The sequence below is a fragment of the Chiloscyllium plagiosum genome, unplaced genomic scaffold (genome assembly GCF_037043375.1).
Source record: "Chiloscyllium plagiosum isolate Xiang-an unplaced genomic scaffold, Cpla_swu_hap1 HiC_scaffold_52, whole genome shotgun sequence".
In the NCBI taxonomy this organism is placed as follows: Eukaryota; Metazoa; Chordata; class Chondrichthyes; order Orectolobiformes; family Hemiscylliidae; genus Chiloscyllium; species Chiloscyllium plagiosum.
The window spans coordinates 5665306-5689076 of record NW_028270190.1 but is presented as its reverse complement, the minus strand read 5'-3'; the positions used below and the strand labels follow the sequence as shown (position 1 = coordinate 5689076).

Sequence of the window (23771 nt, the reverse complement as noted above, 5' to 3'; positions counted from 1 at the left end):
TTTCAATGGTAGCTATGTCACAGATGATGTAATGTATGCAGGAGTGACATCCACGTTATTATGAAGTGGAGGTTGTCCCCCTAACTACGAACTAAAAGTTTAGTAATGTTTGGAACAATTTTCCTGTAGAATCCGCTCAATTGTAAAACTCGTAGTACTTCCTTCTTTGAGGATGGTTTTGGGAATTCCTCGATGGCCTTCACCTTCATGTTCCTCAGTGTTATCACCCACTTCCGTTGCTGTGCCCGAAGAATGCCATTTCCACCTTCACAATTCCTCGTTTTGCAAGTTTATGATCAACGTCCCTGCCATAGTCTTTCAAAGAACTCTACCAAATTTTCAATGTGATATTTCAACGAATGGCTAAATATCACTAAGTCAGCACAATTGGTCAACTCTACAACAGGTCTGTTCACAAGACTTTGAAAAGTAGCTGTTGCAGTTTTAATTTCAAAACTTTAAATTAACATAGCCCGTTTGGGATCACAAAAGCAGAAACATCTTTTGTTCTCTCTGACTTTGACCCTAATCACAAAAGAAGTCTAACTTTGTGATGTCATGTCCAGATTTCTCCACACAAATCTTCAGTTTGGGAATTGATTGTGAGTCAGATTTATTCATAGCGTTGATCTACAGATAGTCTTAGCAGAATAGTTCAATAACTTCAAATTTCGTAAACAGGCTTGGCAAACTACATTTGCTTTAATTCATCTCAATGAATTTCCACTTCCTTCTGAAGCTGCGTTTATTTCAAAAGATTGAACCTGTACGGTTGTTGTTTTTTCCCTTTGTCAGCCTCATCGACTATGGCCATAGTCCTCCCTCTTCCATTTCTGCATAGGTGCCCATAGCACGGTAACAAAAATCATTCAATATAGTTCTCTTCTCCTGGGACAGATAGAGCTCTACCCTATCAAATTCCCTCAGGACTTCTTCATCCTTCAATCTTTTTCGGTGGCACATCAAAATCCAAATCATCACTAATGGATTACTCACATTGAGTGCAGGAAACAATACCTGCTTCCTTGATACCATAGTACAATTCCACCATGCTCAAACAATATCCTTGAAAGTCTATTTTTCTATTTGGTATCTTTACCAGATAATTGATCTGAGTTAAATCCTTCTCAATCTGATAGGGATAATTAAATCTTGCTCTGAAAGAATCTCCTACCACTGCTAACAGCACAAATTATTTATCTTCAACGTCAAACATACGGATTTTAGATTTGTTATCTGCTTCGTGCTTCATTCGGTGCTGTGCCACCGTCCAATGTTGTCTAGCTAATTCATCGACTGTTTTGAATCTTTCTCTCACCTCAGAAATTTAATCCAACCTCAAGCTATCTGACCTCGGACTGCCAACTTTTCCATAATTAATTTTAAATGCCCTCTTGCTTCTGTCTGAATGCCAATTCGAGTGGTGTAAACGGAGTCCCTTCATGTGAAGCATCCCTAATAGTAAATAATATAAATAGGATCATTTGGGAATCCTGGCAGTAAGTGCTCAAGTGAGCTTTAGGGCCTGCTGCCATCTTTACAATACTCCCTGAGATTCAGGATGGTGCACACTGGACGTAAAGTGACTGATGCCTGAACTGTCCATCACCTCCTTGAATAATTCGGCAGTAAAATTGAACCTTTAGTCTGACTGAATTTTCCTATGTAAAGCAAGCAGCTCCGCCACAATCTTTATGCCCTGACATTCCATCGTGGAATTGTCTCTGGAAGCCTGGTGAACACACCCATTACAATTAGAAAATATTGGTTCCCACTTTTGTTTTTAGTTCGGCGACGTACACAATATATTATAACCCGTCTAAAGGTTATTGAAATGTGGGAATTGACATCAAAGGCTATGATTTTATTTCTACCTATGCCTTTCTTGGTACATAATGAAGGTACAGAAAAATTCAACGGCGTCTTAGCACAATCCAAAACAATAAAATGCTTCTATTTCTTGGCCTGAATCTTCCTTAATCCTGGATGACTAAAGACATTTAATTCGCAATTCTTCCTCTCTTCATTCTATCGGCAACACAATCTGGACATACTCAGTGGGTACTGTCAGGTACCTTCATCTTAAAGAGAGAAGACAATTTGGCATTTGTGGCATATAACGGACTATACCAATCTAAAGACATACCATCTGACATGAAAATTGCATCAGCCACAATTTAAAGACTTCCCAAGGAAGTTGTTTCTGGATTACTCGGTTGTCTGGTGTATATGGACGACCTGATGATCATTAATCACACAAGCAAAGAACATTTTCAACATCTATCAGTATTGCTTGATTGACCTGGCGAGGCAGGTTTGTAAATTTGCAAGTCACATTCCTGGGCCATATCAATTTGTTGAACATTCCTTCTCTTCCTTCGGATTATATTCCCTTACTCTTACCCCCTCCCTCAGACTATCTTCTGCATCTAAGCTGACCGAGGAGTCAACAGTTCTGAGGAAGCGTCAGTCGACACGAAATGTTAAACCTGATTTCTCTCCACAAATGCTGCCAGATCTGCTGAGCCTTTCCAGCAATATCTGTGCTTCTTGTTTCTGATTCACAGCATCCGCAGTTTTGTAAATCGATGTTTATTCCATAATACCATTGTCATCGATATTACTGATGCCTGCTTCATATCTCAGATTTATAAAGTACATTAAATCTCCTCTTTGATATGAATATATTTACAATCAGCCTGCCTTCACAATTTGTGTGGACGGGTGGAATTATTTCACAATTTCACAAACCTATATTTAAACACTGTCTCCAGGCCTGTCAAGTTCTGTTCATTCCAGCAATTTGTCCTCTGAGGCAGCAATTTTCACAACTGTGCAAGACAATTGCAACCACACAAAACAAACACTCTCCATATGCACACACTGAAACAGACACTCAATGAAAATCTGAATCTACTTCTATGACATCAACTCATTCAGTATCTCTACCTCGTGCAGCATGGAGCCTCAGTGGTGAGCACTGCTGCCTCACAGCTCAAGGGACCAGACTCGATTCCAGCCTCGGGAGACTGTCTGTGTGGAGTTTGCACATTCTCCCTGTGTTTGTATAGATATCCTCTATGTGCTCCAATCTCCTACCACAATACAAAGATGTGCAGATCAGATTAATTTCCCATAATGTTCAGGATGTGTAGGTGAGGTGCTTTAGGGGAAATGTAGATAAATGGGGTCGGGAAATGGGTTTGAGTGGAATACCCACCAGACGGTCGTTATAGATGTGTTGGGCCAAATGACCCGTTTCCACAGTGTAGGGATTCGACGGAGGTTCGAGGCAATAAAACATTTCAAATGAACTTCAGTTCCAACAAGCACATGTTGCAAACAATAAAGTCGATTCGACTTTTGAAATGAGTATAATTAACACAAATGACCCCAACACATCAGATTGTAAGTTGAATGCCCAGTCCCTCAATCTAATATATATTGAGTAATATCATCCAAAAAACAGACATTCTCCAACCAGTGCTTGAGGTTCAACTCCAGAGTATCCCCCAATCTGTAATGATTCACCAAACAATAGAGGTTCTTCAATGATACAAACTATTCAGCAAAGAAACTGAAATTGAACCACCTTCACATCCACCTGACATGAATCTGTGATGTATAAATTCCAACAATGGTATAATGTTCAACAGACATATGGCCGTTAACGAACCCAGTCCTCCGAACAACTTGTGCAAATCCAGACGTTATAAATAGTGCAGGCATGTCATCTAATACAGAGGTCAATCTTCCAATTGCTTTAGACCTGACAGCAGAAACTTGAATCAATCCCATTGTCTAAAGTATTGTTTAGGGTGACTTGCTTCCTGCCCAAGTCTGCACCAGTGCATTGTTGGGGAAAGATGACAATTACTTGACAAAGAACATAACAAGATCAGTTTGTCCAATTGTTTCCTATTAGTAACATTTATAGGAGGTCTCAGCAAAATTGATCTACGTTCCATCCTCTCAACTATGCTCAATTTCTGCAGAACTTGCTGAAAGGAACAAATTCTGTTCCATTTGGCTCATATGGATGAGCGAGATCAGGAAATGCACATACTATGGCTAACTCCCCATGACCTGGAGTAAGTTATTGAATAATCACAACATCGAAGAATCCAAATGCATCTGAAATCAATTGCAGCCAGCGGGAAGTCTCAGGACTGTCAAAGCAGGAATCATACAAGTTTGTTATGCTTGATAGGGATGTACACTTATCACACCTTGCCAATTCAGGTGTTCCTCAGCCCAGTGTGCTCAGACCAACCATAACAAGTGATGCATTACATCTTAATAAATGTGGAATTGTCACATTTGTCCACCTCGACCAATGATGTTCAAAGGTTGTACGATATTAGTGACATCTCAGAACCCTAATCAACCATGTCCGCGTGCTTAATGAGCTGCACAACCTCCAGATTAGAGGTGATCATTTTCAAATGAATTTCACACGACAAAAGTGTCAGAAAATAATTAATTCCGACGAAGCCAATAATGCTCGTAATACAATTCAAAATAAGTTGGGGCTACGATGGTTAATCATCCCACTATGTTGATTCTGACAGTTAACTGTGACCGAGAAGTACATTGATTTTTATGTTTATATGCGTAGGTGATATGTATACATGACCACACAAGAGAAATGAATAATTTAATTCTCAATGATAATTCAAAACCTATTTTACTTCACAATTATCTACACACATGACTGGCTTCCGAATCTGCTTCAAAGACCATTTCAGAATTAACCGGATTGTTCATATCTCTTTAATAACATGTAGTCTGCGCCCGGTAAGACAGGCAAATTTCCTTCGAAGAAGCATGATCGTAAACTCGATGTTATTTCCAGCGGTTTAAATAGTTACATGATATCCATCAAACTAGTTTAATTTTAATTAAATCTAAACTTAATTGTAGATTTTATCGAATTCAATTTGACGCTTTCCAAACTTACTTCAGATTTATTTTTCATTGTGGATGAAGTATGAGGTGGGATAAATACCATTTGTACCCGAAAGGGACAACACAAGTGCATAAGGTAGTAAAGAAGGAAAATGCTATGTTTTTTTGACATCGGTGTGATCCTTCACTGCGATAGTTGGCCAGTAATATTGTAAGCATGTTAAATTTGAGTCACATTGGAGTATTGCGTGCAGTTCTGTTTGCAAATATAGGAAAGGATATGAAGTCATTGTAAAGCGTGCAAAAGCGGTTTACCTGGATATTTCATGGATCGGAATCCATTAGTTATCAGTAGAAGAGGGATGTACTTGGATTAATGACTTCAAGAGGGTTCAGAGGCCAAAGGAAAACCTGATAGAATTGGAAAATGGTGGGATGAATTAATAGGTTCGATAGTCAGAGCCTTTATCCCGGGGTGGAAATGTCACATAATGGGCTGCAGAGCTTGATGTTAGTTGGGGGGGGGGGGGGGGGAGTAAAGAGTTTAAGGGGGATTTGCAACACAAAAATCTTTTTAAACAGCACATGAACAGGGCCTGGAGTATGCTGCCAGGGTAAATGAATACGATAGAGGCACCTTAGAAGCATTCAGATAGATGCACGAAAAGCCAACGAATTGACAAATGGACCATGTGCAGACAAATGGTGTATGTTTATTACGACGACATGGACAGCACGCACACAGTGGACTGAAGGGCCTTCATGTATTTTTGTACATTAGTGTGGAAATAGGCAATTTATCCCAACAACCCACACCAATCCTCCAAAGAGAAACCCACCCAGACCCATATCCCTTCATTTAATCCTGACTAATGCACCTCACACTACGGGTAATTTAGCATGGACAATTCAACTGGTCTGCCCATCTTTTGGATTTCGGGAGGACACCTTTGCAGGCTCAGGAAGAATGTGTAAACTCTACACCAATAGTCTCCCGAGACGGGAATTGAACCCAGCTGCCTGGCACTGTGACGTAGCAATGCTAACCCCTGACCCATCATGCCAGCCCAAGTTCTAAGCTTTATATTCTCCTGTGGAATAGGCCATGAATCTGTTGTTTTGTTTCAGAACTTACAAATTTTTTGGGGGAAAGAAATGACGAAAACTTTGATGAAACGGAGCTCTATGTTGACCAAAGATGAATTATTGCCAAGTGACTACATGGTATTTGTAAAAAACCAAAGGTTATGAAAAATGTGTTTTTGAAACTGGATTTTTGGATTGTCAAGTCTCATAAGGCACACTGTCTGCATACTTCAATTCTGATGTGCATTAATGATACAGATGTAATGATGTATACAATGCCATTTTCTCGATAAGAAGAATCTTATGAGACAAGTTCCCCTGTGACACAGATGATCACTGGATGTATCAAACTTCACTTCACCCTTTAGTAGTTCCAGGAAAGAATCCTGCAAATTTTATCTATTCCAGAAAATATTACTTTGTCCAGATATTTCTGTTGTGTTTTCATCCCTCACCACACATAATCACCAGCAACATTCTTCCTACCAGAGCCTTGTGCCTTTTTCTTGCCTTTGTTCTACTAGTTTCTTAGAGCCTCCATTTCCACATTAAAAAAGGGACATCTCAATCATTTTCCAGTTCTAATGGGGATTCATCAAGCTGAAATGCAAATTGATATATTTTATTCACAACATCACTGAAACGTAGTGTGCTGTTTCAAGATGCTGGCCAGTGTGCTGGATGTTGCAAGATGTTGTAATGTAAACTGTGTGACATGTATTACATGTTGAATAAATTATGTGCTATATTAAATATGATGTATGATACATAACGTCCGTGTGAGCTTGGGTTTCTGTGATTTCAGCGAGTAATATTGTGGTTTTCCACATTTCTGAAAAAATAATTGACTTATAACGATTTTTATTCTTTTGCAATCATTAATGACGTAAGGGGTGCTGTAACTTTAAGATAGTTGAAAGCTAGCAAAAAATAGAGAGGCACAGAGCCCAGAACAAGATTACAATGTAACGCTTGGTCAGAACAGGTAGCACTGGCTGAGTTGCTGTGAGACAAAAGCAAATGCAAATTCAACCTGTCAGTTTACATTGGGCCCCAACACATCACATTCTGATCAAATTTGAATTTGGTATTTTGACAATATCAAATCCATGAAGCGATCCAATGTTTTGGGGTATAAAACCAGGAGAAAAAAAACTTGATCAGTTGAGAGAGAATTGCCAAAATAATAATAAATGCAGGCTGCTCATCAGAACTCTCTGAGAGTTACCTGTCTGGAGAAGGAGGTTGCACAGTAAAAGAAGATCGACACCGATCCGGAGAGCAAACCTACAGAGGAAGATGCCAAGAGAAGATTCAACAGTGGCTGTTTTTTGAAATTTGAATTTTTCAGCAAACCTTAATCAGGTGTTTTATCATCCAGTATTGTAGAGGGGAAGGTAATCGATAGGGTTAGATAAATGAGTTGTAATTAGATGTTTGTTAATATTCCCTGATCAACTTTAAACAAAGATGCTAATATTTACTTTAAATAGTGAATTTTGGGATAGTTCTTTGCATCTCAAATTTTCTTATTACCGCATGGATTAAATCTTATCTGTCTTGCTCGTTTAAGTTAGCGGGGCGGAGGGGTGGGGGGAGGCTTACCTCGTGTCATAAGGCACATAATCATCGAATCACCCACTAAATAATAAGGCCTTTGGACCATCGAGGCTACTCTGCCTAAACTACGGTCTATCAACTCTTCCCACTTTTGAGCATGTGATCCATTGACTTGAATGTCATGGTTTTTCTGATGCTCATTCAAGAATCCTTTTTCTAAGGATTCTACAGTTGGTTTCTTCTCTACGAGGATGAATATTGCCCGATCATTCTCATTGACGCACCTCTTATCTCTCAAGTCCTTTGGATGTCTTTGTACCACTCATGGATTTTATTTATATTTGTCTTAAATTGTTTTGCAAACCTCGATAAGAACAAACCATACTTTTGTTTTAAGCATGCATGAAATTTATCTTGGTGCATTTGCTTTCTGGGATATTATGACAATTGTTGGTCAGGTAATAGCAAAGCCATACTAGTTGCACCTTAAGTAGAATGAGAACTGAATCCCTCCGGCAATGATTGCTCATTCTGTTGGGGCAGGATTAAACTAAGATTGAAGGGGGGGAGATATCCCGAGGGGTGAGTCATCAGGGGGAGATACAGAGTAAGATCGAGAAAAGACAGTCCGGAAAGTCATTAGGTGGTTCTAATATGTAGAAAGCCAGTAACGGTGTAGCGGAATTGAAATTGTTAAGATTTTCAAGCAACGGGTCTGAAGAACAAGGACGAAGGATTTGATATCACAAGTTAAGAGACAGGGATTGAAGTCATTAATGTCACTGAAGGCAAGCAGAGGGATAGGTACGTCAATTTTCCAGAATGTACAGGCTTCAAGCGATACAGAGAAGAAGTAAAAATTGGAGAGCAAGTCATAATATTGATCAGTGATAAATGTCCACGAGGACAGAATGATAAAACATGAGGAATTTCCTCAAGTGAAGTTATTCAATTAAAAGTAAATAAAAACAAACCAAAAAGGAGCAATTACATCACTATGGAATGTACTATATTTCCTCTATTACTCTGGGGAAAACAATTGAGTATATATAGGTGGGCTTGGATCATAGAAACATAGAAAAATACAGCGCAGTACAGGCCCTTTGGCCCTCGATGTTGCGCTGATCCAAGCCCACCTAACCTTCACGAGCCCACTATCCTCCATATGCCTATCCAATGCCCGCTTAAATGCCCATAAAGAGGGAGAGTCCACCACTGCTACTGGCAGGGCATTCCATGAACTCACGACTCGCTGAGTAAAGAATCAACCCCTAACATCTGTCCTATACCTACCACCCCTTAAGTTAAAGCTTTGCCCCCTCGTAATTGCTGCCTCCATCCGTGGTGAAAGGTTCTCATGGTCAACCCGATCTAAACCCCTAATCATCTTGTACACCTCTATCAAGTCACCCCGAAACCTTCTTTCCTCCAATGAAAACAGCCCCAAGTGCCTCAGACTTTCCTCATACGATCTTCCTACCATACCTTGAGAGTGGCAATCCTTTATTTCTGCACATAAAAATGCAAGCATTAAACTCTGTGGTGTTACATTCTCTGCGTGTTTCCATTATATTCTGTGTGATCTCCACTGGGAGATTGGTGTTGCAGCTCTGATGATGACAACTTTATCATTCCCAGTTGGTAGAAGATGTTTCTCACTGAAATTGGATTGTGACAGGGAAGGGATGACCTCATCAAGGGAAGAATCATCATTGGAAACTGTGTTAATTAGAAAAACTCGTAATTCTCGCCTATGAGCAGAGAGGCAGTCTGCTGTTGTAATAATGCTGCCATCACATAAAGAGATTACATTGCTTTCTAGTGGATGGATGTCATTTTGTTTGCTGCATCAACCCTATTTTCCTCTTCCTTCAGGCCCTGCTAACATCGAAATTTGCTTTCTAATTTGTGTTGGATTTTTGTCCAGCAGCTTGGTGTTGAGGGAATGTACCTCACATTGTCTCCGTGATGTCAGTCATGACCATTTATTGTATGAATCCCTGACATTAGCGAGCCCTCTACCGTAGCTCTACCATTGGCTGTCATTATCCATGTCTCAGATAATTCCCATATCCTAGATTACTTGTAGGAATGTAGTTGACCTGTCATTGTACCATGTCCGTCCCATCTCTGTGTTGGAGAAATTCAGGTCCCCTCATTGTCACCCTCGTGCCGTGGCATGGATTTGGTTTTCCCAGTTGCTGACTCAATACCGTTCTGGTATAATCTAGTTCCAAACCAGGCTCAGACAGATCATTTTAGCTCCACACAAAGTATTCTATGTTTTTGTTTTGGAATCATCTCATTCTGCCATTTGCTGTTTTGACAATAATCTGAGTGTTCGTTTGCCTTCCTCCTCTCTGGGAGGGAGTTAGCTTAACTCCATTTTATTGGGTCAGATGACCCACAATTTTGAGGACACCTATTAAATAAAATCACTTCCAAACGAAACAGAAGTGCCCAGCTTCTCCAAGCTATCAACATAGCTGATATCCACATTCCTGGGACAATTCTTTTAAAGATGTGCAGCGTTCACACATCCCTTGGAAAGTTCGGTGCTCAGGTCTGTATGCGACACAATAAGTGCAGCATATCCCCAAGTACTTCAGGGCCCCAATTCATAAGCAGTTGCTGACATCAGTCTTGGCTCAGAAATACTTGGCATGTCAGGTCATATTGAGACCACAGATGGAACCTCCATGTCGCAAACCAGAAGCCGAGAAACCAAAGAGAATCTGCCCCGGCCCAGGGAGAAGCGGATAGCATTGAACCACATTGGGAATGGGACATGATGGAGACACACTTGGTGCCCTGTACAACAGTGACAGAAAGTAACTGGCAGGTCAATTGGAATGTAAGGGACAGCCTTTGCACTGGCTCGGGTTCACACATAATTGTGGGCTTTCAAGGTCGAGACACTGCCACCGGGGAATGTGTCATTCTGCTGGAGTGGTTCCTCTCAAACTGCCACACACAGTGCACCACAATGTGCTATTTGATCTGTTCCCATCAGCGAGTCACTGGGAACACCATGACCTCACTCTGACTTTGTGCCAAAATGCTCAATAGAACCCTACATCTGTGTAATTGGCAGCTAACATTGTTATCACTCTGGCCAGAAACACCTCACCCTGGTGGAGACATTGTCATGATGTGGCCTTTTGAAATTGCCCAGATTCCTTCAGTTCCAACTGTGTCTGCAGGAACAGAGAAATTACAGCCCGTTACAGCAGTTGAAGGGGAAGTGGAGATTTGGAACAATCCATCATAATTCAGAATCATAGAATGCTACAGCTGTTATTGTATTGAACAAACTAATACACACATTGTATTTGTGAGGGCTCTCTGCACTGACAACCTGGCTAATTTCACCACCTACCTTTCATTAAATTTGCTCGAATTTCCGGTAATTCCCCATTTTATTTCCCTGAGTTAAGACCATAAGACCATAAGACATAGGAGCGAAAGTAAGGCAATTCGGCCCATCGAGTCCACTCCGAGTCCCATTGAGTCCATTCAATCATGGCTGATGGGCATTTCAACTCCACTTACCCGCATTCTCCCCATAGCCCTTAATTCCTTGTGACATCAAGAATTTATCAATTTCTGCCTTGAAGACATTTAGCGTCCCGGCCTCCACTGCATTCTGTGACAATGAATTAACCAGACGATGCTAAAAAAGGAGAATGCAAATATCAGTGTTGGACAGATTGTGGCACAAATCCTATTTCCTCATTGACAACTTGTTCCTTTGCCAGGCATCACCAGTCCGTCCTTACCTTTCATCATGATCAATGTAACCTGTCAGTTTCCCTTGTTGAACACACTGTCAGATAGAGCCAGGGACTTGGAGGCAGATGACAGCACGGAAAGCAGCCACACGGCGTTTCGGGTTTGTCTCAGTGAAGCCCCATCAACGTTGTGCCTGAAGGATGCTTGAACCAGCTCAGATCGGAGGGTCTAACACTCCCCTCAATGAGTTCTTCCAGACACGCAAATGCAGCACGATTCCTATCATCCATTTTATCCCCATCACAAATACTTTCTCCATCGATCAATCTTTATCTTTCAATGAAATTCTCTCAAATTGAGCAAGGTACAACCTTCACTGAGAAACCCATGCTGACTCTCCTGGATTAATCACTCACTGTTGAAATAACCATTTCGAGAATCTCTCAGAGTTTTGCCAGCTCTGGAAGTGTAACAGCAGCTGGTATCCCATCCTAAAACATTTGGAAAACTTCTGACAGATGGATCTCATTGACTTCATCTCGGGGTTTTCCATTGAACATCACTTCAAAGGTGCCACCGTGCGATGGCTGAGATCCGAACCCATACCAACTGCTTGGAAGGCAGCCATGCTGCCCATTATTCCCCCATCCCCCTGCCAGCTGGGTGCTCGCTTTTCTCAAACACACTAAACAACACCGGCATCATCACCAATTGAATTGGGTTGAAATAAAACAGAAATAGCTGGCGAAGCTCAGCAAGCCTGGCAGCATCAGCATCAGAATAAGTATCAGGGCAGAGCAGTAGTTATTAACTATATGGACTTCAGTAAGAGTTTAATTTAGATAAATGTGAGGTGGAGCATTTTCGGAAAGCAAATCTGAGCAGGACTTATGCATTTAATGGTAAGATGCTGGGGAGTGTTGCTGAACAAAGCGATCTTGAAGTGCAGGTTCACAGCTGCTTAAAGGTGGAGTAACAGGTAGATAGGATAGTGAAGAAGGTGTTTCGTATACTTTCCTTTATTTGTCAGAGTACATTAGATTATATTACATTACATTACAGAGTACAAGAGTTGGGAGGTCATGTTATGGCTGTACATGACATTGGTTAGGCCACTGTTGGAATATTGCGTGCAGTTTTGTTCTCCTTCCTATCAGAAAGATGTTGTGAAACTTGAAAGGGTTCAGAAAAGATTTACAAGAATGTTGTGACGGTTGGTCGGCTTGCTGTACGGAGAGAGGTTGAATAGGCTGGACCTGTTTTACCTGCAGTGCTTGAGGCTGAGGGGTTACCTTATAGAGATTTAAAAAATCATGAGGGGCATGGATAGGATAAATAAACAAAGTCTCTTCCCTGGAGTGGGGTTGTCCAGAACTGGAGGGCATAGTTTTAGAGTGAGATGGAATGAGCGGCAAGAGGAAGTGGCGGAGGTTAGTACAATTGAAACATTTAAAAGGCATCTGGATGCGTATATGAATAGGAAGGGTTTGGAGGGATATGGATCTGGTGATGGCAGGTGGGACTAGATTGGGTTGGGATATACAGTCACCATGGACGGGTTGGACTGAATGATCTGTTTTCATGCTGTACATCTCTTTGACTCTATGACAAGGGCAGCAGCTACTTGGGAACACCACCAGCTGCAAGTTACCCTCCAAGCCACTCACCACCCTCACTTGGAAATATACCGGTATTCCTTCACAGTTGTTGGGTCACAATCCTGGAAATCCCTCCCTATCGACATTGTGTGTGAACCCACAGCAAGTGGACTGCAGTGATTCCAGAAGGCAGCTCAGCACCACCTTCTCAAGGGCAAGTAGGGATGGGCTATCAATGCTGGCCCAGCCAGAGACGGCCAAGTCCCACAAATGAATAAAAGACCCAGAGAATCTGACATGTTAGTGTGGGACCAATGTTCAATATTTTCAAACTGTAATGATATTGTCAGTCTCTCTTGCTTTTCCACATTTATAAAGTCAACGTCAGTGCTGTGCTAACACAAACTGGCTGCTGGGAACACACCTAACATGTCTGACTGACTCATTTGGCTCTGGAATTCTGTCAGCAAGGGAGAGGGGGAAGTGTCAAAAGCCGTTTCCATGTCTGAATCCTGTGTGGTTAGGCCCCATCCCTAAATCAAGTGTTTATCAAATCCCACTCTGACCTGCTGGGAGTTCAAATTGTGTGTTGTCTCCAAATAAAAGAAAATAATGCATCTGCAAATAAACAAAGCTGTAGGATGCAACGTTGTGTGTTTGTTGGTGTCATTGTAGTTACACAGGATTGAAGATAAATTTGACAGTGCGAGATAGACAGCACTGTCACCAGCATGGTAGTGTCATTATAAAAGGAGTCGAGATTGTGGTGCTGGAAAAACACAGCAGCTCAGGCAGTATCCGAGGAGCAGGAAAATCAACGTTTCGGGCAAAGGCCCTTCATCAGGAATTCCTTGACTTCAACCTCCAGCATCTGCAGTTCTCACTTCCGCCCCATTATAAAAGGATATTAATATCTTCAGTGAATGTGGAAAACAGAGGGGGACGGTGTTCAAAGTAGGCAAGTGGGGAGTCAACTAAAGTAGTGAAGTTTATGACTTCAAGACATAATGGTCGGCATGGACGGGTTGGACCGAAGGGTCTGTTTCCATGCTGTACATCTCTATGTATCTATGACTATAAAAGGAAACTGATCACAGATCAATTAAAATGTCTCAGTGCAGACTAACAATAACCTGATACCTTTTCCTCATTGTCCCACTCTATTTCCTGGTAAAATAGGGAACACATCATTTGTTGGTGGAACGAGCAGGTTAACTTCCTGTGATTTTACGTCTCTCCAATTCCCTTTCCAAGTTATCTCTGCTGAGTCAATGTTTAAATTTAACACTGTCCTGATCTGATGCCATTTGGAAATCCGAATCTCCTTCTGTCCCTTCCTGCCTGGTGCTCACTGTTTGAGGGTCTGCCTGTTTCTCTCCCATCTTTCAGAACACATGGAAACCTCCACATACAGCAGTTGAATGCTGTGTGACTCAGCTCATTGTTGAGTTGGTCAATGGTGGGTACTTTCTCCCTTGATTTCTCCCCTCTCATATCCAGTTGTTTGTATATAAATAACCCACTCCCCTCAATTCTATTCCAGTCTATAACACACTCTCGCGTTTCTAGTATTCTGTGTGTAAACCAGCCCGACTACTTTGACTAATTCCAGTCTGTAACTCACTCTCGGGTCTCTGTTATTTTATGCACAAATCACCACAAAACCCTCAGTTAGATTCCAAACTGTGACTCAATCATGGGTTTCTGTTGTTCTATATACAAACCATCCTGAATTCCTCGATAGGATTCCAATATATAACTCACTCCCATGTATCTGTGGCTATTTACGTAGACCATCTCAAACCCCTTGAATAGATTCCAGCCTGTACGTAACTCCCGGGTATCAGTTATTCTACATATAACCCTCCTCAAAGCTCACAAGTAGATTCCAGTTTGTAACTCATAGTTGGATATCTGTTCTTCTTATAAATAAACCATCAATTCATCAATTCATCCATCAATTCGATTCCAATCTGTAACTCACGCTTGTTTATCTGTTATTCCAATTATAAACCACCCAAAAACCTTCGATTTGATTCCAGTCTGTAACACACTCCTGAGGATCTGTTATGCGACATATAAACACCCCGCACCCCTTGATTAAATTCCAATCTTTGACTGATTTCCATTTATCTACGACTCTCTACATAAACCACCTCAAATCCTCAGTCAGATTTTGTTTTGCAATTCATGGCTCGGTATGTTTAATTCTGTAGAAAAACTACCATGAACCCAATCAATTAGATTCCAAGGTGCAACTCACTTCCATAAGTCTGTGCTTCCTGTTCTGAAACACCCCAAATAGTGCCAACGGGGTAAGCCCAGTGCAGGAAAACAGGTCAGCATGGACCAGTTGGATCGAAGGACCTGTTTCTGTGCTGTATGACTCTATAATTTCTATCATCTCGATAACTCACTCCTGAATAACTGTTACTCTGTATAAAACCACAATGAACTATTCAATTTGATTCCAGTCTGTAACACAGTCCTGGGTATCTGACACTCTGTGTATAAACCATCCCCAATACACCTGATTAGATCCCTGCCTGTAACTCATTCCCAGGCATCAGTTACTGAACCAACCCCCAAAGCTCGATTAGATCCAAGTCTATAACTCACTCTCCGGTATCTGTCATCATGTATACAACGTCTACTCCCGAACCCCACATCACCCCACCCCTCACTCCCCACTCCCCACCCCAACACAGAATAGATTCCTGTCTGTAACTCTCTTCTGAACTCTATGTTATTCCATATATAAATCGCCCAGAATTGAATTAGATTTCTGTCTGTACTCAAGCCCCGGTACCTGTTACTCTCTGTGTAAGTCCCCACGGAACCCTCAATTAGGTTACATGCGGTAACTCACTCCTGGGTATCTGTTATTTGATATATAGACCTCCTGAACCCATACTGAGTGGAAGAGTGAGTGAGAACGAGTGAGAGAACGTAAGTGTGCATGTGTGTGGGTGTGTGAAAACGTGTGTGTATGAGAGCGTGTGAGTGTATGAGCATGTATGTGTGAGTGTTTCTGTGTTACTGTTTGTTAACGCATGTGTTAGTGCTTCTGTAGGTGTCAGCTCATGTGTGAGATTGTGTCTGTATGTGAGAGAGAGTTAGGAGTTCCATCATAAAATCACTGACACTCAAACCTTTCACTCAGACGGACACACACACACACACACACACAGACACAAATAGGCACATTTGATGGAAATATAGAAATAGAAGATGGATATAGAGAGTTATATCTGGGAGTCACACGAGCAGCAAGAATATTCTGAGACAAACCCTCAGCTAATAAACCGACCATCTGCCAAGTCCTCTGTGTCGGGCTGGGGGCGGGGGATAGAAATTCTTACATGTTAGTGTGGGACCAATGTTTAATATTTTCAAACTGTACTGATGTTGCTCGTCTTTCTTGCTTTTCCCTCTTTGTAAAGTCCATGCTCGTGCTGTGCTTACATGAATTGTCTGCCGGGAACATAATGGTGTAGATTGTGTGTGGGAGAGAGTGATAGTGAGATTGAGTATGAGAGAGAGTGAAATTGTCTATGAGAGAGTTGGCAAGATTGAGTATGATAAAGAGAGACATTGTGTTTGACAGAGAGAGACAGTGTGACTGTGCATGTGAGAGAGAAATAGTTTCTGTATGAGAGGGAAACATGGTCAGTCTGTGTATGAGAGAGGGTGAGAAACTGGGATTATGCATGAGACAGATGATGAGATTCTTCATGAGAGAGAGCAATAGTGAGATTGTGCATGAGAGAGAGTATTGGGTTCTCAGTTAGTCCACATGTAAAGCACCCCAATCCCCTTGATTACATTCCAGTCTGTACACCATTCATGAGTATCTGTTATTCTGCACGATACGACTATACCCCGATCTGTAACTCACTCACTGGTACCTGTTACTCTGTATAGAAAGTAGCCCAAATCCCTGTTAGATTTCAGACTGAAACTCACTCCCTGTTTTCTTCTGAAATACATAAACTCGCTGAGACCATCGATGAAATTCCAGTCTCTAACTCAGTATAAACTAAATGGTTGAATATTAAATTGGGAGCAGGAACAGAGAAAGCTGGAGTTTAATTTCTGCTACATTCTGTTTCTCCAGAAACATTAATTTGATGGAGTGCAGCGGTTCAATAAGGCAGCTCCCTCCCACCTTCTCAAGGGCTGATGGGAATGGGGTATAGATGCTGGGCCCAGCCAGTGATGCTCACATCCCATGAACGAATGAAAACAACAATCCCTTTGCCTTCCTGATCACTCACTGCCCCTGCAGACTGAGTCTGCAGACACAGTAAGGCTTCCTCACTTCCCTAGTCCCATGTCCTGGTAATAATTGGCAAACCATCCTAATATTTGATGAGAACATCACGTTAGCTTTCTGTGATTTCTGTACACGGATCCAGAAAATAATGTGTAATACTGGAGTCAAGAGGACCTGACCCACGAATGCAGGGCCCCGGTCACTCCCTCTCCCTCTCTCTCTCTCTCTCCCTCACAGACAAACACACGCACACATATACAGAGTTACTGAGGGGCAGTATTTGACGTGGACAGTATGTAGGGAGAATTACTCTGTATGTAGCCCCATGTTGTCCCTGTCCTGGGAGTGTCCGATATGAGCAATATTGACAGATCTTGACTCTGTATCGAAGTTGAAACTTTATTGCTGGAACAGCACAGCAGGTCAGGCAGCATCCAGGGAACAGGAGATTCGACGTTTCGGGCACAGGCCCTTTATCGAACCCCACTCTCCCCAGACTCTGGGAGATTCAGATGGAGAAATTGCCGCTGAACACATAGTCTGTATCTAACCCAGTGATGGAACTGCCCTGAGTGTGTTTGATGTGAATAGGATGGGGGAAGTGGGAGATTTGATCAGTGCCTAACGACATGCTGAACATGGCCTGGGAATGTGAAAAGCTGCAGTGTACTGGGAGATTTACTCTGCATCTAACTGTATTCTCTACCTGCCCTGCATATTTAAATGGGGATAGTTTAATGGGAGCTTAACGCTGTATGGAACCCTGTGCTCCCTCTGCCCTGGGAGTGTTTGCTGGGAACACTGTCTAACCTCTGCGATATGGATCCTATGAAGATTGATGGGAGACAGTGTAAATGGAATTGTCAGGGTCCAATTCCTTCACGTGGATGAGAGAAGGTCTCCAATTGGAATGGTGAGAAAAATTGATGCCGGTGGGACTGAAGGGTCAGTAACAGAATGAATACACCATTGGCTCAGAGACAGCAGACAGGGTAAAGGGGAATGAGGGTTTCAAGCTGGAGGCAGACACAGGTACATACAAAGGGATCTGAGACACAATTTTTATACACAGAAAGTTTTGGGTGTGCGGAATGATTTACCAAAGTCTGGTGTACTCACAACATTGTTGCCAGGGTTGGAGAATTTGAGCTATGGGGAGAGGCTGAACAGGCTGGGGCTGTTTTCCCTGCAGAGTCGGAGGCTGAGGGGTGACCTTATAGAGGTTTACAAAATTATGAGGAGCATGGAAAGGATAAATAGACAAAGTCTTTTCCCAGGGGTCAGGGTATCCAGAACTAGAGGGCAGAGGTTTAGGGTGAGAGGGGAAAGATATAAAAGAGACCTAAGGGGCAACATTTTCACCCAGGGGGTGGTACGGAATGAGCTGCCAGAGGAAATGGTGGAGGCTGGTACAATTGCAACATTTAAAAAGCATCTGGACGGGCATATGAATAGGAAGGGTTTGAAGGGATATGGGCCAGGTACTGGCAGGTGGGGCTAGATTGGGTTGGGATATCTGGTCAGCATGGACAGGTTGGACCGAAGGGTCCGTTTCCATGCTGTACATCTCTATGACTGTATTTAAAAGGCATCTGGATGGGATGTAGACAGGGAGGGTTTGGAGGGGTAAGGGACAATTGTTGGCAAATATAGCTGGATTAATTTCGGTTATCTGGTCAGCAGGGACTAGCTGGAATGGAGGGTCTGTTTCTGTGCTCGGCACCTCCGAAATCCTGATGAAGGACTTTTGCCCGAAACGTCGATTTTCCTGCTCCTCGGATGCTGCCTGACCTGATGTGCTTTTCCAGCACCTCTCTGATCTGAGCACTGAAATGCCCTCTTTCAGATTTCCATCAATCTCATATCATGCACTTCTCAAACAGGCGACTTCTACTGCCTTCTGAAGGTACACAAAGCCAACACACAGGATGTCCCATCATATTAGGCAATGGGACCCGATGTGTGAACCTCACTGCCGATGTCAAATGCATCTTGAAAGCCATGAGGAAGGGTACCCCCAGCTTCTGCCACGACAGAACATTGGGACACAGGCAGATTTCAACCTCACACCTTCAAGGCTGAATCTGAGCTGAGGTGGCACCTATTGTTAAAGATTTACCTGAGAATTTAGCTATTTTTACATACGGTTTACATATGAAAGAACAAAATCTAACATGGTTTTTCTAAAGGTATACAGACTGAACAGGCAATGCACTTTTATTTTTAAATATGTCATTTCAGTGGCATCACCCTGTAATCTTTTACTCTAAATTCTGTGTCGTGTGATGCTCTGCTCCACAACCACCTGATGAAGGAACAGCGCTCCTAAAGCTAGTGCTATCAAATAAACCTGTTGGACTATAACCTGATGTTGTGTGATTATTTCATTTTGTCCACCCTCGTCCAACACCGGTACCTCCAAATCTTTACTATATATTGTTTACACTAACTCACACGCAGTTCAGGTCAGTTTAGCACAATGACCCTGTTCCTCTTTTTGTGAGGTTCCCTGTGTATATTAACAGAGTTAATGGGCCCTGAGAGGATGAATACATTCTCTTTATCCTGTCAGTTTAAACAGTTGAACGTATCAGTTTGAAGCCAATGGAAGAGGAGATTGTCTTTTTTCTGTACAATTTCAATGCAGAACGTTCAGCCATAAACTGTCTTTGCAAAAGGGGGGGGGGGGGTGTGAATGCAATTCTCACTGAGCAACATTAATACAGCAAACACACAATTCCGAGTTACTGTTATCAATTGGTTAAGGAACTGGGATGAGAAAACCACTTGTGGTGTGGTGCCCTGGCTCAGTTTGTTAAGTTGCCTACCCACTCTGTACTACATCCTCAGGAGAATTCATACTCTCAACAAACAGTATTTCAATTCCATCTCAAACATCAAAAACTGAAAGTACAACAAACTTTTATCTACCCAGCTCCATAACCAGCGCTCCTTGAACATTCCAGAAGATTCCCCTGGTCACGGAAACACCATTAGCCATGCGGCTGATGCAGCTACCACCCCCACGCTGATTGATGATGTTACTTCTGCCCCCATCATGGCCACTCCCACAGCCACTTCCGGCCCTCACATCATTGCCGATGCCAAACGCTCAGTGACTTCCGCCACCCCTACTGCCGTGTCTGCCACCACTTCCGTCCACACCAGCGCCACTCACCTGCATTCTGCTGACACGCCCCCCACAGACCCCACTGTCACTATCCCCACCCCCCAGAACCCCGAGGGGAACACTACCCCTGCTCATGACTCTACCCCCATTCCCCCCACCATCACACCCACTCCAGGCACTGGCTCCGACCCCACTCCCAGCTCTACACCCACACCAGCTCCCAGCTCCCAGCCCTGCCGAGTTTTCACCATCCCCCCCAGACCTCCCCCTCACTGAGGACGAACGATCAGTTCTCAGCAAAGGACTCACCTTCTTCCCCCTCCGTCCACGCACCAATGAATTTAATACACGCCGTGACATCGAACAATTCTTCTGTCGCCTCCGCCTCCGAGCTTACTTTCATAATCAGGACTCCCGCCCACCTTCCGAGGACTCCTTCGCCCACCTCCAACACACTGCATCCACCTGGACACCCCGCGCTGGCCTATTACCTGCCCTCGACCTCTTCATTTCTAACTGACGCCTGGACATTAACCGCCTCAACCTGTCGACCCCCCTCCCCCACTCCAACCTCTCACCCTCACAACGCGCAGCCCTCCAATCCCTCTGCTCCAATCCTGACCTCACCATCAAGCCAGCCGACAAAGGGGGCACAGTGGTAGTCTGGCGCACTGACCTCTACATCGCTGAAGCCAAACGCCAACTCGAGGACACCTCTTCCTACCGCCCCCTTGACCATGACCCCACCCCCCATCACCAAACCATCATCTCCCAGACCATACAGAACCTCATCACCTCAGGAGATCTCCCAACCACAGCTTCCAACCTCATAGTCCGGGAACCCCGCACTGCCCGGTTCTATCTCCTTCCCAAGATTCACAAGCCTGACCACCCTGGCCGACCCATTGTCTCAGCATGCTCCTGCCCCACTGAACTCATCTCTACCTACTTCGACACTGTCCTATCCCCCCTAGTCCAGGAACTCCCCACATACGTTCGAGAAACCACCCACGCCCTCCACCTCCTCCAAGACTTCCGTTTCCCCGGCCCCCAACGCATCATCTTCACCATGGATATCCAATCCCTCTACACCTCCATCCGCCATGACCAGGGCCTCCAAGCCCTCCGTTTTTTCCTCTCCAGACGTTCCCAACAGTACCCCTCCACCGACACTCTCATTCGTTTGGCCGAACTGGTTCTCACCCTTAACAATTTCTCCTTTGAATCCTCCCCCTTCCTCCAGACCAAAGGGATAGCCATGGGCACACGTATGGGCCCCAGCTATGCCTATCTCTTTGTTGGCTACGTAGAGCAGTTGATCTTCCGTAATTACACCGGCACCACTCCCCACCTCTTCCTCCGCTACATTGATGACTGCATTGGCGCCATCTCGTGCTCCCGCGAGGAGGTTGAGCAATTCATCAACTTCACCAACACATTCCACCCTGAGCTTAAATTCACCTGGACCATCTCTGACACCTCCCTCCCCTTCCTGGACCACTCCATCTCCATCAGTGACGAGCGACTTGACACTGACATCTTCTACAAACCCACCGACTCCCACAGCTACCTGGATTACACCTCTTCCCATCCTACCTCTTGCAAAAATGCCATCCCGTATTCCCAATTCCTCCGCCTCCGCCGTATCTCCTCCCAGGAGGAGCGGTTCCACCATAGAACACACCAGATGGCCTCCTTCTTTCGAGACCGCAATTTCCCTTACCACGTGGTTAAAGATGCCCTCCAACGCATCTCATCCACATCCCGCATCTCCGCCCTCAGACCCAACCCCTCCAACCGCAACAAGGACAGAACGCCCCTGGTGCTCACCTTCCACCCTACCAACCTTCGCATAAACCAAATCATCCGCCGACATTTCCGCCACCTCCAAACAGACCCCACCACCAGGGATATATTTCCCTCCCCACCCCTCTCCGCCTTCCTCAAAGACCGTTCCCTCCGTGACTACCTGGTCAGGTCCACGCCCCCCTACGACCCACCCTCCCATCCTGGCACTTTCCCCTGCCACCGCAGGAACTGTAAAACCTGCGCCCACACCTCCTCCCTCACCTCTATCCAAGGCCCCAAAGGAGCTTTCCACATCCATCAAAGTTTTACCTGCACATCCACTAATATCATCTATTGTATCCGTTGCTCCCGATGCGGTCGCCTCTACATTGGGGAGACTGGGCGCCTCCTAGCAGAGCGCTTTAGGGAACATCTCCGAGACACCCGCACCTATCAACCAAATCGCCCAGTTGCTCAACATTTCAACTCCCCCTCCCATTCTGCCGAGGATATGGAGGTGCTGGGCCTCCTCCACCGCCGCTCCCTCACCACCAGACGCCTGGAGGAAGAACGCCTCATCTTCCGCCTCGGAACACTTCAACCCCAGGTCATCAATGTGGATTTCAACAGTTTCCTCATTTCCACTTCCCCCACCTCATCCTAGCTTCTAACCTCCAGCAACTCGATCCCCTGACCTGTCCGGACTTGTCCGACCTGCGCAGCTCCTTTTCCACTATCCACTCCACCCTCTCCTCCCTGACCTATCACCTTCATCTCCTTCCCCACTGACCTATTGTACTCTATGCCACTCTCTCCCCACCCCCACCCTCCTCTAGCTTATCTCTCCACGCTTCAGGCTCTCTGCCCTGATTCCTGATGCAGGGCTTTTGCCCGAAACGTCGATTTTGCCTGTCCGCGGATGCTGCCTGAATTGCTGTGCTCTTCCAGCACCACTGATCCAGAATACATCATAAACAGCCCACCAAGATTTCACATCGGAGTGGTGACTGTGTATTTTACCAAATGCATGGTTGTTTCAAAATCTCCCAAGTCAGTGTTGCTCATCAGACAACCATGCGTCCTGTTTGAGTGTCAGCCTGTTTTGTGACCCTGATCTGCTCCTTGGTTTAGCTCACCCAGTAGATATAGTTACTTCTGAACTATTAATTCAATCTGGAGTTTCCTTCCTGTGTTTGACAAGAACTTCTGCTTCTACTCCTCCTTCATTACGCCTCGTTCATTTCCAGTTTGTTGGGAATAACGAGGTGAGCCAGGAGACAGGGTAGACTTACCGGTGAATGTTGCAGTGATGGCGCAGACACCAAGAGCTGTTCACCCTAATTCTCTGCTGTCAACATTCATTAATTCCACACCAACAGGAAATACTTCATTGTACTCCTATCGATGTGGTTTGCACTGTGATTGCGGTTTCTTTTCTTGTGGATTATGAAGTCTATTTACATCTCGAAAGGATCATAATATTTGGAGGAAGGAATGACTCCTCACCTCAGGCATAAGGGCCAGACACATTATTCGGAGAATGTGAGCCGAATCCCCCACATGCTACCGAGGGGGCAGAAAGCCTGTTAGCTGGGCCACTCTCAATTTGTCTCCGAATGTCAGACTTTTCAAAGAGCAGAAATGGGAAATGAGGAAAATGGGCAGACCGAGAGACCGAGAATGTGAAAGAGGG

General features: G+C 44.0%; 1 long non-coding RNA gene across 1 annotated transcript in view; it reads right to left on the bottom strand.

Annotated features, from left to right (window-relative positions):
- The window catches only part of LOC148134757 (uncharacterized), a 723506-nt gene that overhangs the window by 342530 nt on the left and 357205 nt on the right, over positions 1-23771 (bottom strand). The window lies entirely within an intron of this gene.